Source organism: Oryctolagus cuniculus, chromosome 2 (genome assembly GCF_051225735.1).
Source record: "Oryctolagus cuniculus isolate XC-2025 breed Fujian yellow rabbit chromosome 2, ASM5122573v1, whole genome shotgun sequence".
Classification (NCBI taxonomy): domain Eukaryota; kingdom Metazoa; phylum Chordata; class Mammalia; order Lagomorpha; family Leporidae; genus Oryctolagus; species Oryctolagus cuniculus.
Genome location: NC_142868.1, coordinates 106,906,531 through 106,922,402, shown reverse-complemented (window position 1 = coordinate 106,922,402; position 15,872 = coordinate 106,906,531). Strand labels below are relative to the sequence as shown.

The following is a 15,872-nucleotide window of genomic DNA, read 5'->3' as shown; positions in this document are numbered from 1 at the left end:
AACCATCTCAGCAAATCTCAGGATGCATTAACAGTGGAAAAACGCATTAGGGATTTGCACATGTCGTAACCAGTCAGGGTAACTCGAACTTACTAATGCCTCTCTGTGCTTCCCGGCACTAAGAGGTTTCTTTTGATTCCAGGCAAAGCAAAAAATATGAGTTTGATCACTGAAATTTCAGATGAAAACACATTTACGCCTCCCACCAAGCCACTATTTCTTTTGATTTCTAGCATCAAGGAAAAGTTGCTTTGAAAATTGTAATTATTTATTTTGTATTTATTCATTTATTTATTTGACAGAGTTAGACAGTGAGAGAGAGAGAGAGAGAGAGAGAAAAGCCTTCTGTTGGTTCACCCCCTAAATGGCCACTACGGCTGGAGCTGCATCGATCCGAAGCCAGGAATCAGGTGCTTCCTCCTGGTCTCCCACGCGGGTGCAGGGGCCCAAGCACTTGGGCCATCCTCCACTGTCTTCCCGGGTCATAGCAGAGAGCTGGACTGGAAGAGGAGCAACTGGGACTAGAACCCGGTGCCCATATGGGATGCTGGCGCTGCAGGCGGAGGATTAACCAAGTGAGCCATGGCACAGGCCCTATTTTTATTTTTAAACTATTTATTTTATTTGAAAGGCAGAGTTACAGAGAGGCAGAGGCAGAGAGAGACAGAGAGAGAGAGAGAGACAGAGGAGAGGTCTTCCATCATCTGGTTCACTCCCCAGATGGCTGCAAAGGCTGGAGCTAGGAGCTTCCTCCGGGTCTCCCATGAGGGTGCAAGGGCCTATCTTTTACTGCTTTTGCAAGCCATGGCAGAGAGCTGGATGGGAAGTGGAGCATCCGGGACTCAGAACTGGTGCCCATATAGGATACCGGCACTACAGGCAGCAGCTTTACCTGCACCTGCATGGGAGACCAGGAAGAAGCACCTGGCTCCTGGCTTCGGATCGTTATAGTTTCTGCTGTAGTGGCCACTTTGGGTGTGAACCAACAGAAGGAAGACCTCTCTCTCTCTCACTGTCTAATTCTATCTGTCAAACAAAAAAAAAGTTTGTGGAATGTCGAACTAAGAAATAGATTAATTTTGACAAAAAAATGAAACCTGCACATAGTTTCTCCATAATACGCATTTTCCATGAATTTTTTGATGACTCCTCATACACATGGAATTCAAACTTTTTTGCACCAAAGTAAACTATTCATCCTATGTTCTATGAAGCTTTTGAAGATCCTTTGTACCATTTTGCTTCTTAATATAGGTGCTGATTACATAGATTTTTTTTTTTAAAGGCAGAGAAAGGTGGAGGGGGGAGAGAGAGTTTGAAAGGCAGTTACAGAAAGAGGAGAGATAGGGAGAGATCTTTCATCTTCTGGTGTACTCCCCAAATGGCTGCAACAGCCAGGGCTGGGTCAGACTAAAGCCAGGAGCCAGGAGCTTCTTCTGGGTCTCCCACATGGGTGCAGGGGTCCAAGCACTTGGGCCATCTTCCACTGGTTTCCCAGGCGCATTAGCAGGGAGCTGAATTGGAAGCGGACCAGCCGGCACTCAAATTGGCACCCACATGGGATGCCAGCGCTGTGAGTTGTGGCTTTAACTCACTTAGCCACAACACCAGCACCTGTATAGCTCTGTTCTTTGGGTGAAAATTGATTGGATGATTACACTAATGATTCAGGAACTCTTCTCTATTCGATTATAACATGCTTCAAGAGAAGGTTTATTTAAGAAAATCAGTCTGAAGATAGATGACTTTTAGCTGAGGGTTCTTCACAAAGCCGGTCTGCGTTTGAATAAAGAAACTGAAACTATGATTCTAAGTGCTCCCAAAAGTTTGCCTAGTTTTTAAGAGTGCTCCTTCAAGCACTAGCTATGGTGTAAGTACATGCTAGGGTCTTTGCTAAGTTGTAACCAGGAAGGCTTTTACTCCAAATTCTACCAATTCTATGCAAGTCATTATACCTTTTCTAATCTCGGGTGTCTAAAGCATCTTGGATATATTTTAGTCAGGGGTTTTTGCATGAAATTCAGGTAGAGAACTGAATCTTGATGGTCTAGAACTGCAGCTACTGTATTCACTCCTAATTCAGCCACAGAGAATTCATTTGTGGATACAGTATTTCTTTTTTTAAAAGATTTATTTATTTATTTGAAAGTCAGAATTACAGAGAGAAGGAGAGACAGAGAGACAGAGAGAGAGAGAGAGAGAGAGAGAGAGAGAGAGAGGGGTCTTCCATCCACTGGTTCACTTCCCAATTGGCCGCAACAGCTGGAGCTGTGCCAATCCAAAGCCAGGAGCCAGGAGCTTCCTCCGGGTCTCCCACAAGGGTGCAGGGGCCCAAGGCCCATCTTCTACTGCTTTCTCAGGCCATAGCAGAGAGCTGGATCAGAAGTGGAGCAGCCAGGTCTCTAACAGGCACCAATATTGGATGCCAGCACTGTAGGTGGTTGCTTTACCCGCTATGCCACAGTGCTGGCCCTGACAGTAGTTTCTTAAGAGAATGACTAGACTACATTCAGCAAGTGAATGCCGAAAGCAGCCGACTGGATTTTCTACCATGTCATTTCTTCTCACCTCCACACGAGTGGCATTAAATTCACCTCAGAAGAAGTCACTATTTTCCAGGGAACATTGTACTGTTTCATTAATTCAGTGCAACCATCCTTAAAGCAAACAAGTGCAGCACAGAGAATGGAAGTTTTGACGTGCCACGCCAGGGAATAAAACTGATATTAGCACAAATGGTTGTTTGGAACTAAAAATAGTTCAGACTAGCATTTCAGTTCTCAAAAGAAAGGCCTTTAAAATTGACCTTGAAACATAGCATTTAGTATCATTACCCAGTGAGCACGTCTTAGCAGGTTTGAAAATACCGAGTGGATATCCTGGAAACTCTCATCACAGTAGACCACAGCACAAAGATCTGTCCATCATCTGGTTGTTGCTATAGCAACAACCTAGTTCTAGCTGGAGAGAACAGGATCGCTGTGCTGGCTCCCACGGATCTCTAGGCTTGCTCTCCTCCTTGTCCAGCTGTAAGCCACCATTTCTGGGGTGGGATGGGGTGAGTGGGGGGCACACAAAACCTTACCAGGAAACATGGATGCCTCTTGTTCCTTAGCTCCCAAGTTACGTGGTGACCCCTGGCCAAGTGGACGCCTTGTAATTACATCTTGAAGCTTTGGTTTTTTTGATCACGATTCCATATTGGGGAAAGTCCTCTAAAATAATCGGACTCTTTGCTGCTGGAATCTTGTCAGTCTTTCCAGGATGCCATCCTGGTCCCTTTGTGCCTGCTGGAGGTGCTGATGCCATCAATGGAAATTCCTGCTAATGTTGTCCAGATGGGGTAGGTTGGTGGTGACTTCTAGACTGGAAGCCTGCTCTGAGTGGTTAAGAAAGTCTCTCTTGAGCTTGCTGGATTGTAGCTTTCTGTCTTCCATGCTTCAACATGTGGATTTTATTCCACGAATCAGAATGCTAGATATCTGGCTGTCCAGTGCTCTTTTGCAGAGTTCAGGGTCAGTCACTTGGACAAACCCAGGACACTGCACAAATTTTGCTTTGGAGCCACATAGATTCTTGCCTTGGAAGTGTATTCATTTAAAAATATCCAGTGAAAAGTACAGACAATAGAATTTATGTGATGAATCTATCGGCTATGATTTCCTTTTCTTTATTTTATATAACATAACATACAATTTCATAATATCTGTCGCTCCCCGTCTTCATGGGGGAACGACACTAAACCCTGCCTAGGCTTCATATCCGAGTCACGGCACCATTATGTCGCTCCCCGTCTTCGTGGAGGAGCGACACAGGACCCTGCGCTGTTCTTTCGTCTGCTCGGCCCTCCCCGGGTTTGCTGCTGGTTCTTCCCGGGTTGGCTACTATCCCTTCCACCTCCGTGGAAGGGCAGTTCCCCCTGGCCACATTCCCCACTTCCGCAGGGGAGCGGCACACCGCCGGCAGGCTCTTCTCGGGGGCTGCACAGGTGTTCCTTCAGCTAGATGTTCCCCTTAGATGTTCCTGGTGCATGCCGTCTCTCTCCTCCTTTATAGTCCTCCTCTGCCAATCCCAACTCGGCTGCCCACACGCCGAGTACGCTGCTCTCCTCCAATCAGGAGCAAGTCCTACAGTTTATTGATTGAACTGGAGGCAGCTGTGCGGAAGCTGTTTACTTCTCTCCCAACGCCACATTGTGGGAGAGCAGATGCATAGAATAAGTCTTAATTCCAGTAACTCAGTCTAGTCCGGTTTGCTCCCCACAGATCCCCCTTTCTTTTTATTTTTGGCGTTGATACGCGCCTGTCTTCGGTGTCCTGCGGCACACACTCTGCTCTACTTGCTAGAGTTGCCACAGGCTCTTACAAGTCCTATCCATCAGGCAAACCGAATCCGGGTCCTCTCTTCGCCATGTTGTGAGGAGGTTTTTAGGCGCTGATGCGTGCCTGTGTTCGGTGCCCTGCAGCGCATGCTTTGCTCTGCCTGCAGGGGCTTACAAGCTCTATCAGGCAAACCGAATCCAAGCCTTCTCATTGCCTTATTGTGGGGGAGACTTATTAGTGTTGGTTCGTGCCTATCTTCGGTGACCTGCAGCTCATACTCTGGTCGAGCTGCTTGCTGGCGCTTACCGCCTTAAATCAGGCAGACCGAATCCAAGCTTAATATTGTTGTATTGTGGGGAAGCCTTACTGATGTTAATTCGTGCCTGTCTTCGGTGACCTGCGGCGCATAAGCTGCTAGCTGCCCGCAGGTGCTCATCGCCTCACTTGATTAGGCAGACCGAATCCAAGCTCTCACATTGCAGTGTTGTAGGGAGGCCTTTTTATTTCTCTATTTCTCTATCTCCGGGCATTCCTATTTCTCCCATTTTACTTCTATCTTCCAGCATTCCTATTTTTCTCACTTTACTTCTAAACTTCTGTTTCTCTTATCCCTGCGGCTTTCCGGCACCTCGCCCCGCCGGCGGGTTCCCGGCTCTGCGCCGCTTCAGCCCGCGCGCCTCTCTCATCTGCGCAGCTTCCCGGCTTTGCGCGGCTCGGCTTCGCGCGCTCCGCGGTCTCCACGCTTAACCCTTTCGCGTCTGAACCACGGCCTATGCCAGCCCCGTTCTCTATTTATTCACGCCCCGTGCTCTCTCTGCACGCGGCAGCTTCCGCGAGTAACACAGCGTAGCTTACGTGTCCGCCACTAGCATTCAATCTAAGTTCCCCGGGCTAGCCTGGCGAATTCAACCCAGCGTACGTCTCCGCCCCACAGTTTGGCTTCCCGTCCTTTGCTCCCCGGGCTAATCAGACGGATCCCAATCTGGCTTGCGTCTCAGCTTCTGGTTTCAACTTTTCGCCCCCTATTCCCGGGCTAAACTGAGAATCCCAAAGTGGCTTTCGTGTCCGCCTTGGCCTGCCCCCCACGGCTTCAATTTCCCTAACATTTTTCTCTACCCGGTATGTTTCCCCAAGCTTTCCTCCAACAATATTCCTCCCTCATTTCTCCTGGCCTCTCCCCACAGTCCGCGTCCGAGTCTGTTTGTTCTAGCTTTCACTTTCGCTTTCGACCTTAAAGATTTCTCCCAGCTTCCCCCCGTAGTCCGTATCCGAATCTATGCCTAGGCTTTCAATAGCTTCTTCCGGCACCCTTTTCGTCCGGCTTTTCCCTAGGCTGTTTGCTAGTCTCTCTCTCTGGTATTTTCCTGCTTCTTCCCGTTTCTTCCCTCCTAAGTTTGCTATCCGTCCTAGGTTTCCCATCCGTCCTAGGTTTCCTATCCGAGTCACGGCACCATTATGTCGCTCCCCGTCTTCATGGGGGAACGACACTAAACCCTGCCTAGGCTTCATATCCGAGTCACGGCACCATTATGTCGCTCCCCGTCTTCGTGGAGGAGCGACACAGGACCCTGCGCTGTTCTTTCGTCTGCTCGGCCCTCCCCGGGTTTGCTGCTGGTTCTTCCCGGGTTGGCTACTATCCCTTCCACCTCCGTGGAAGGGCAGTTCCCCCTGGCCACATTCCCCACTTCCGCAGGGGAGCGGCACACCGCCGGCAGGCTCTTCTCGGGGGCTGCACAGGTGTTCCTTCAGCTAGATGTTCCCCATAGATGTTCCTGGTGCATGCCGTCTCTCTCCTCCTTTATAGTCCTCCTCTGCCAATCCCAACTCGGCTGCCCACACGCCGAGTACGCTGCTCTCCTCCAATCAGGAGCAAGTCCTACAGTTTATTGATTGAACTGGAGGCAGCTGTGCGGAAGCTGTTTACTTCTCTCCCAACGCCACATTGTGGGAGAGCAGATGCATAGAATAAGTCTTAATTCCAGTAACTCAGTCTAGTCCGGTTTGCTCCCCACAATATCCAGTAATCATATCCTATTAAAAAGTACCTTGATTTTTAAAACATTCATCTTGAAAATCATTTTAAATTTGTAAGCAAGTTGCCAAGTTAGAATTAACTTCATGAAATTAACATTTTATGTAACCGCAGGGCAATGATTAAACCTCATTTATTAAAAGTAACAAAGAGGATGGGCAGAAGGGAAGTATACTTAGATTTGTATGTATGAACTACATTGAATTTGTTCTCTTTGTACTAATATCACATTAACATGAGAATTGTAGTAATTATGAGGTATTTGCTGTGACCCTGAGAATCCAATGTATTAATAAATTCCTCAAAAAATAAAAATAACATTTTCCCAAAAAAACCCCCATTTATTAATTAGAATTATACAGTAAGGCATTCTCTCTCTCTCTCTCTCTCTCTCTCTCTCTCTCTTTGTCTCTTTCTCTCACTATCTGCAAGCTCCCTGTCTTCATCATCTTCTAATCATCAAGCAGCCATCTTCACATTGTTGTGGACTCAGAGACATATGTTCCATTCTAGAGATGAGAGTCCTTTTCTTGCTCCAGCTGCCCAAACTGGGCCCTGGACGGCCCCTAGAGATACATCCTGGGTCTTGTTGCCATGTTGTTGAGCAGTCTGCACCCTGGCTGGTTTTTTTTTTTTTTTTCAAAGATTTATTTATTTTATTTGAAAGGCAGAGTTACAGAGAGGAAGAGGCAGAGAGAGAGAGAGAGGAGGTCTTCCATCTGCTGGTTCACTCCCCAAATGGCCACAAAGGTTGGAGCTGCACCGATTGGAACCCAGGAGCCAGGACCCTCTTCTGTGTCTCCCACGTGGGTGCAGGGGCCAAAGGACTTGGGCCATCTTCCACTGCTTTCCTAGGCCACAGCAGAGAGCTGGATGGGAAGTGGAGCAGCCGGGACTCAAACCAGCACCCATATGGGATGCTGGCCCTGCAGGTGGTGGCTTTACCTGCTGCTCCAGAGTTCTGGCCTCCACCCTGGCATCTTGTGCTTTCCCTGCCTCGTCTTGGAATTCAGCCATGACCGTGAGGATCCTTGGTTTCTTTTGATGGAGAATAACATTTAGAAAACAACATCTGAGTATTAGGGGGATTGCTCTTTAAAAATAAATCAGAAAAATTTTAATTTACTCACCATTTTTCTTTGCTGTTAATAAAAATTATGCTCCAGAACCAGAAGTTTTATTTGAAAATTTTATTTCCAAAGTAGAGTATCACATTTTTGGGAAAAAAAATGCTTACTATTTCCTTTCTGAATACAAAAGACACATATGTACACTGTAAAAATTTTATGAAAAGTACAGATAAGAAATATGAGAGTTGATAATCATGGTAATATTTTTAAATTACTCTTACTTTTTCTTTGTTTTTTTTTTTTTTAAGATTGTATTTATTTATTTGGGAGGTAGAGTTACAGACAGTTAGAGGGAGAGACAGAGAACAGGTCTTCTGTCTGTGGGTTCACTCCCCAAATGGCTGCAACAGCCAGAGCTGCACTGGTCCGAAGCCAGGAGCCAGGAGCTTCTTCCAGGTCTTCATGTGGGTGCAGGGGCCCAAGGGCTTAGGCCATCTTCCAGTGCTTTCCCAGGCCATAGCAGAGAGCGGGATCAGAAGAGGAGCAGCTGGGACTAGAACCGGCACCCATATGGAATGCCGGTGCCTCAGGCGGAGGATTAACCTACTGTGCCATGGCGCTGGCACCTTTTCTTTGTTTTTTTTTTTTAACATTATAATAAGTAAGAAACACACTATATATAATGTTATCATCCTTTAAAGTTAACATATTTTTTAATATTTACCATGTTAGTAAATACTTTTCTAAAATGCTCATTTAACGAGCATATTATACCCATATTACATTGTATTTACTTTATTTCTTAGATACTGCTGATGTCTTCCAGTACTCTTAACAACAAATACATATGTAAGTATTTGAGTTTAGTTCCATTTACTGTGGATCAATTTTAAAATAAAAATGGCAATTTACTTATTTTTCCACCAACTAGCTTGTGTTTTTTTTAATATCACCTAAATTTGGGGTGAGAGTTTTCCAGAATGCTATATAAATAGATTACTACTTCTCAGTGGTGTGTCCAACTCAGAACCTAATCAGGGGTTGGCTTTGTGGCTCAGTGGGTTAGGCCTCAACCTGTGATGCCTGCATCCCACATGAGTGCTGGTTTGAGTCCCAACTACTCTGCTTCCGATTCAGCTCCGTACCAATGCACCTGGGAAAGCAGTGTTAATAGCCCAAGTACTTGGCCCCATGTCACCCATGTGGGAAACCTGGATGGAGCGCCATGATTCTGGCTTCAGCCTGGCCCACCCCAGCAGCTGGGCTCTTTGGTGAGTGAAGCAGCTGATGGAAGATTTCTTTCTCTCTGTGTCTCCCTCTGTCTCTGTTACTCTGCCTGTCAAACAAATAAAATATCTTTGGAAAAAAAAAAAAAAAAGAACCTAATTAGCCTTATAACGCCAGCCTGTGCTTAGCAATATATACATTCTCTCTGTATATAAGCACATATATATTTATATGTATGTGTGTGTATAAATGTGTATACATGGTTTTAGATATGATGCTTATTCAACTTCGGCCAGTACTATAAGTAGTCATAGCTGTTATAAGAATTTCACAATTGGCTGGCACTGAGGCTCACTAGGCTAATCCTCTGCCTGCGGCGCCTGCACCCTGGGTTCTAGTCCTGGTCGGGGCGCTGGATTCTGTCCCGGTTGCTCCTCTTCCAGTCCAGTTCTCTGCTGTGGCCCGGGAGTGCATTGGAGGATGGCCCGAGTGCTTGGGCCCTGCACCCAAATGAGATACCAGGAGAAGCACCTGGCTTCTGGCTTCGGATCAGCGCGGTGCACCGGCCCCAGCACTCCAGCAGCGACTGCCATTGGAGGGTGAACCAATGGAAAAAAGGAAGACCTTTCTCTCTGTCTCTCTCTCTCACTGTCCACTCTGCTTGTAAAAATAAATAAATAAATAAATAAATAAAAGAAAGAATTTCACAATTAATTAAATTTGGAGCATCTGGTGTTTATCTTTTATACATTTCTTAATGGTGGAATTTTTGGTAATAATTATGATATTTCAGAAATGAGAAATCCACAGGAAAGATACTGAAGTTCAGAGAGTTTGTGGGACTTGCTCCAGATCATACAACTTGTAAATTGTACAGCTAATTCGGCCTTCAGGAATTGTACAAATAGGTTGGGCCATGGCACTCATACTTGAAATCAACCTTTAATTAATTTCGTGCCTGAAGGAGTGTTAGAAACTCTGGGATGCCATGACCATATTTTTTTCCTTATCACATAGAAGTTTATTCCTTGCTCATCCAGGATTTGCTATGGGTGTGGCCGCTCTCCAGGACAGCTCCCTTCCAAGTGAATCAAGTGTCTTGTCATTTCACCTTCTCAATAGTCACTTTTTTTTGTTCTTGGAGACATGATGATTTTATTTTTAATTTTTTAAAATCTAGAAACCTTTTATTTAAGGTGTACAAACTTCGTGCATTTTCATATATACAGATTTAGGAACATGGTGACTCTTCCCACCCTACCCTCCCTTCTACTCCACGCTCACCCTTCTTCCTCCTCCCTCCCTAGTCTCATTCTTATTTTTTTTACTAAGATCTATTTTCAATTAACTGTAACTAATAGAGCACCTAAAAGGTAACCTGTCGAAGTGAAATTGACAGTGAGATGCAATGACTTTGAATAGTCCTTATCCCAATTGCTGAGGAATAGTTCCTTTTTTCATACTATTTGTCTTTACTTAGTATAGGGTCGATCTTTTTAAATGTGTTATAGCTTTATAAACAGAGATTGGGGTATAGATTGCATATTGTTAGTGTGATGTGTTTATCATCCCAGGAAGAATTAAACAGGTGAAAAGGAATCAGGAGACTTATGAATGGGGACCAGCAGGGATAATGAATTTCTTGAGTCACAAGTTGGTAAAAATGATCTCTTATGCTTCATTCTCTAAACACTCTTATTTGCAGCTGGAGAACTTCCTCAAAGTTTGTGTCAGCCAGAAACAGATGACATTCGCCTGAACCCAAGGCCAGGTTTTCTGCTTACCTGGACTATTAAGAGAGTAGACACCCCGCATTGTCCTAGGAATGTTTGCAGTTGTGATGGAATACATAGACACTGAGAATAATGGGTTTCTCAGGTCAATTGGCGTGATGAGTTAATACTTACTTTTGTCCATTTTTATTTCTCACAGTAGATGTTATTGGGCGGAAAACACCTGTAAAGGTTTTGGGAACGACACATTCTATATCCCATGAAAATCGACACGTGAAACCGACAGCTTGTGAAACTCAACGATCAAGCACCTACATGTATTTACGGGCCGTTGCACTTCCAAATACCGCTGAGGCAAAAATAGATGCAGGCCGAGGGCTGAGTGATGGAAGTGTATGTCACACCCGCGTGCTCTCACTCCCCCACACAGCGCGGCTTGGTGCTAACTCTGTGCAGCCAGACGGCAGTGTGGATGGGAGGCAGTCTCCTCGCCTGCTTCAGGAAAAGTCAGGCAGCTCACTTGCCAGGGAGAGGCAAGACGAGCTAAAATTGCCAATTCTCTCTTCGAGCTGAGAGTTCTTTTCCCGGGCTCCAGGGAGGGTGGGCGCCCCGAGCTGATGGAGCTCCTGTAGCGTCTGAAGTTTGGTAAGTTCAGAGGATGTGGAAGTAGGGAGGGGACTGAGTCAGAGTCATGAAGTTGTATGAACAGCTACAGTTTCTATAAACAAAATGCCGAGGAGACAATTTGAAATACATGGCTGCCACTAACTTTTTAAAAAGATTTATTTATTGATTTGAAAGACATAGATAGATGATAGATATAGATAGATGAGGGCCAGGGCCATGGCTCAATAGGCTAATCCTCCGCCTGTGGTGCCGGCACACAGGGTTCTAGTGCCGGTTGGGGTGCCGGATTCTGTCCCGGTTGCTCCTCTTCCAGGCCAGCTCTCTGCTGTGGCCAGGGAGTGCAGTGGAGGATGGCCCAAGTACTTGGGCCCTGCACCCCATGGGAGACCAGGAGAAACACCTGGTTCCTGGCTTCGGATCAGCGTGGTCACCGGCCACAGCATGATGGCCACAGCGGCCATTGGAGGGTGAACCAACGGTAAAGGAAGACCTTTCTCTCTGTCTCTCTCTCTCACTGTTCACTCTGCCTGTCAAAATAAATAAACAAACAAATAAATAAATAAATAAAATAAAGATATAGATAGATGACAGATAGATAATGGGAGGGAGAGGGAGAGGGAGAGGGAATCTTCCAGCCACTAGTTTAGTCCCAAATGACTGCAACAGCTGAGGCTGGGCCAAGGTGAATTCTGGAGTCTGGAACTCCATCTGAGTCTCCCATGTGGGTGGCAGGGACCCAAGTACTCGGGCTATCTATCACCTGCTGCTTCCCAGGTGCCTTTCCAGGGATCTTGGATCAGAAGCAGAGGAGCTGGGAGTCACAGGAGCAATCCAATAGCTCATGTGGGTGCCCCAGCTGGTGGCTTAACCAAAGCGGAGTTCTTTGTTTTGTTTTCTTTTGTTTTAATTGAAGCTCTCTGACAAAACCTTGGGCAAATGGTAGGTGTGAGGTTCTTAACAGGCCCTGTTCTCTTCCCCGATCTCAGCCTGTGAGCCCCTTGCACCTGGCCCTGCCCGTAAGCATGTACACTCACACCAGAGAGGACTCTGCCGTGGCTCCTGACTTCCAGGAGCTTGTGTTAGAGGGCAGAAATGGCCACATCAGCTCATCATGTAGCAAATGGTGCTCAGTGACCAGATGAATGTTTGTAGGGGACAAATTTTTGAAAGGAGGAAGGACCAGTTAGAAGACATTTCCTGCTTTATTTGTTACATCAGCTTTAAGTTATATATATAATATATATTATATATTAATATATATAATATATCAGTTTGATTTATTAATTTAATTGATTAAATAAGTTAATTAGTTAAATTAATATATTATACATAAATATATATATTTACATATATATTTACTTACAGGTGATTCATGAGAGGTAGATTTCATATTGGAAAATACTAACACTTTCCTTTCTGGTATTTCTAGCAATGTCATCCTTTTGAAGATTGCAAGTCCTGGAATTAAATGATTGTAAAAAATCTACTGTAAAGTTGTGCACCGTAGACATTCAGGGCCCGCTGAGCTAGTCTGTATGGTAGATACAATCTGAGGAGAAAGAATCTGTTCAGGGGTGGGCTGGACCCTCACCACATGACAAGGCATGGTGGTTACACAGGAGATGCTGGGTAAGAGAAAAAATTAAGAAATACTGAATGGGGCCTGGCATTGTGGCACAATGGGTTAAGCCACTGCCTGCAGTGCCAGCATCCCATATGGATACCAGTTTGAGTCTCGGCTACTCCATTTCCTATCCAGCTCCCTGCTAATGTGCTTGGGAAAGCAGTGGAGGATGACCCAAGTTCTTGGGCCCCTGCACCCACATAGGAAACTCCTATAAATTTCCTGGCTCCTTGCTTCGGCCTGGATTAACCCGGCTATTGCAGCCATTTGGGGGAGTGAACCAGCAGATGGAAGATCTCTATATATCTAGGTCTCTCCCTCCCTCTCTGTGTAAGTTTGCCTTTAAGTAAATAAAAGGGATCTTTAAAAAAAAAAAAAAAAGAAATGTTGAATGAATAAAAGGCGATAGGTAGGCCCACAAAATGTCCAGGCATCTGACAGCTGATCCAATGCATTTCAAGGGCTCCTTCAGAAGAGGCTGAGACTTCAAGACCATCGTGGGGTCAATTCTGACCCAACCCAAGAGTGGACAGAGCTGTTTGCCGGCTGAAAGCCTCAGTCCCAGGTCTGGTGAGCGGAACTGACTGGTGCTGGGCAGTGGCAACTGCTGCTCCATTGTTTCCCACTGAGAGCAGAAACCAAAGAGAAGACGAGACGAGACGCTGCACACTCTGAAACCCTCTTGTCTAAGATCAGCTGCTCATGAGAAGAGCCACATCAGAGCCAGGAAATCAGTGCCTGGCTTCATGTGAGGATCCAGAGAGGCCGACATTCATGGCTGTGTGAGAACAAATGATGCTCTGTGGGACTAGACCGGAAGCAATACAATATGGATTACCAGATCTGTTCTCAACTATCTTAGAAAGGCCAACCTGTCGGGGCTGGCATTGTGGTACCGCTCGTTAAGCCACAGCTTGCGACATTGGCATCCCAAATCAAAACCAGATTGCTGCTGGTTTGAGTTCCAGCTGCTCTGTCTCTGATCTACCTTTTACCAATGTGCCTGGGAAGGCATCGGAAGATGGCTTGAATTCTTGGACTGCTGCCACCCACATGTGAGACACAGACTGAGTTCTAGTCTCCTGGCTTCAGCCTGGACCAGCTCCAGCCATTGTGGTCATTTGGAAAGTGAACCATTGGATTGGAGATCTTTCTCTCTCCCACTGTCTGTCTCACTCTGTCACTCTGCCTTTTAATTCAACTAAGCAATCAATCTTGGGGGAAAAAAAAAAAAGAGAAAAGCCAAGATGTCGTTTGACTGAATACATCTTTACTCAGGTATATGAATAATTGTGGTTTACACTAGAGCACACTTACTCCCATGCATTACAATCACCAATTTTCTGTTCTTATTGGAGTCCCAGGTCTGTAAGATCAGGGCTATAGTGGATTCGGGGACAACTCCTGTACCTTGCGTGCGTGTGTTTCCAGTGTTGGTTGCTGGCACCTCTCAACACGTTGCCTTAGTCTATTTGCTGTAATGGAATACCTGGGTAATAAATGAAACAAAGACATTTATTTTGGCCATTTATCCATGGTCCTGGAGACCATCCAAATCAGGTGGTCACACTTGGTGAGGGCCTCCTGCTCCTTCAACTCACAGCAGAAAGAAGCAAAAGGGCTAGAGGATGTGTGAGCAAAAGACCAAACACAAGGGGTGGACTCGTTCTGCATCAACATTCTCCATAGTGACTAAGGCAGTCATGTGAGAGCAAAAACTCATTCACTGGAGAAAGATATTAATCCATTCATGAGGGGTCCACTCCCAGACCCAAAGACCTCCCCATTGGGCCCCACCTCCCTACACAGCTGCACTGAGCAGTTAAGACTCAGCATGAATTTTGATGGGCTCAAGCTACATTCAAACCAAGGCGACCCCTCCTTGTAAAAAGCTCAGCTGCAAGAATTCAGCACAGCTTCAGTCACGCCCAAGGAAAGAGCCTGCAATGACTAAACAATGGGAGTGGCTGTAAAGATGGGTTTGCTGTGCCTCTACTGGAATGACACGGCAGGGACCTCACGTTCCCTGGCTCACTGCAGCAAGTCTGTTTCAGCTGAATCACAGTTCAACCTTTTCTTGACTTCTTGCAGGAGTGGTGTAAACGCTGTGCATGCTGCCATATATAGCTCCTCTGCATAGTCCTCTATAGACCTCCTGTGCACGCTCCCCTACAGATCAATTGTACATGTTCCCCTCTAGAAAACCTGTGTGTGCTCCCCTGTAAATAGTCTGTGCATGCTTCCCTGTAGACCTTCTGTGTCTGCTGCTTTGTACAATTCCTTGCATGATCCTCTGTTGGCATCCCATGAATACTCGGCTATAAACTTCCCACATCACCATCTCAAAGTATGTCCCCAGGGAGCCCAATCTACAACAGATATCCAGAATCAAACTCTTAAAGTGGGGGGCTGTCACTGGTGTTTGATGCTAGCAGGCTCAACTTGAATGCAATGTGAGGCTGTGCCTTCCAGGTACTGTGTAATGGAGTGACTATCAACCAGGGATGACTTTGTGCTTCAAAGGACTTCCGGCCATGTCCGAGATCTGTTACTGGTTGTACCCGGTGGAGGTAGGGGACTGCTGCTGGTATCTAGAAGGCGAATGCTGAAGTCCCACAAGGCACAGAACAGCCTCCACAATGAAGGTTTACCCTGCCCAAATGTCAGTAGTGCCAAGGTTAAGCAACCTTGGTCTGAGGGATTTCAATGAGACAACTTGCAGTAGGGGATTTCTTTTCTTTTTTTTCTTTTCTTTTTTTTTTTCTTTCTTTTTTTTTTTTTTTTTTTTTTTTTTTTGGACAGGCAGAGTGGACAGTGAGAGAGAGGGACAGAGAGAAAGGTCTTCCTTTGCCGTTGGTTCACCCTCCAATGGCCGCCACGGCCGGTGTGCTGCTGCCTGAGCACCATTGATCTGAAGGCAGGAGCCAGGTACTTCTCCTGGTCTCCCATGGGGTACAGGGCCCAAGCACTTGGGCCATCCTCCACTGTACTCCCTGGCCACAGCAGAGAGCTGGCCTGGAAGAGGGGCAACCGGGACAGAATCCGGCGCCCCGAATGGGACTAGTACCCGGGGTGCCGGCGCCGCAAGGCGGAGGATTAGCCTAGTGAGCCGCGGGGCCGGCTAGTAGTAAGGGATTTCTACAAAAAGAATCCCCAGTGAAAGTGTTCAGGGTCCTCAAAATTGAGACTCTTTTGGAGGGCTTGCTAAGACACATTGTTGTGCCTTTCCTTAGAGTT

The 15,872-nt window shown here is 46.2% G+C and overlaps 1 long non-coding RNA gene across 2 annotated transcripts in view; it reads left to right on the top strand.

Annotated features, from left to right (window-relative positions):
• The window catches only part of LOC149127978 (uncharacterized), a 51,530-nt gene extending 37,676 nt beyond the window's left edge, over window positions 1-13,854 (top strand). The window contains exons 2-4 of one of the 2 annotated variants that reach the window (XR_016230155.1): window positions 8,231-8,273; window positions 12,441-12,640; window positions 13,097-13,854. This is a non-coding gene — a long non-coding RNA (uncharacterized LOC149127978). The remainder of the gene's footprint in view (window positions 1-8,230; window positions 8,274-12,440; window positions 12,641-13,096) is intronic. The other variant, XR_016230154.1, reaches the window with a different exon arrangement.
• The last annotated feature ends 2,018 nt before the right edge of the window (window positions 13,855-15,872 follow it).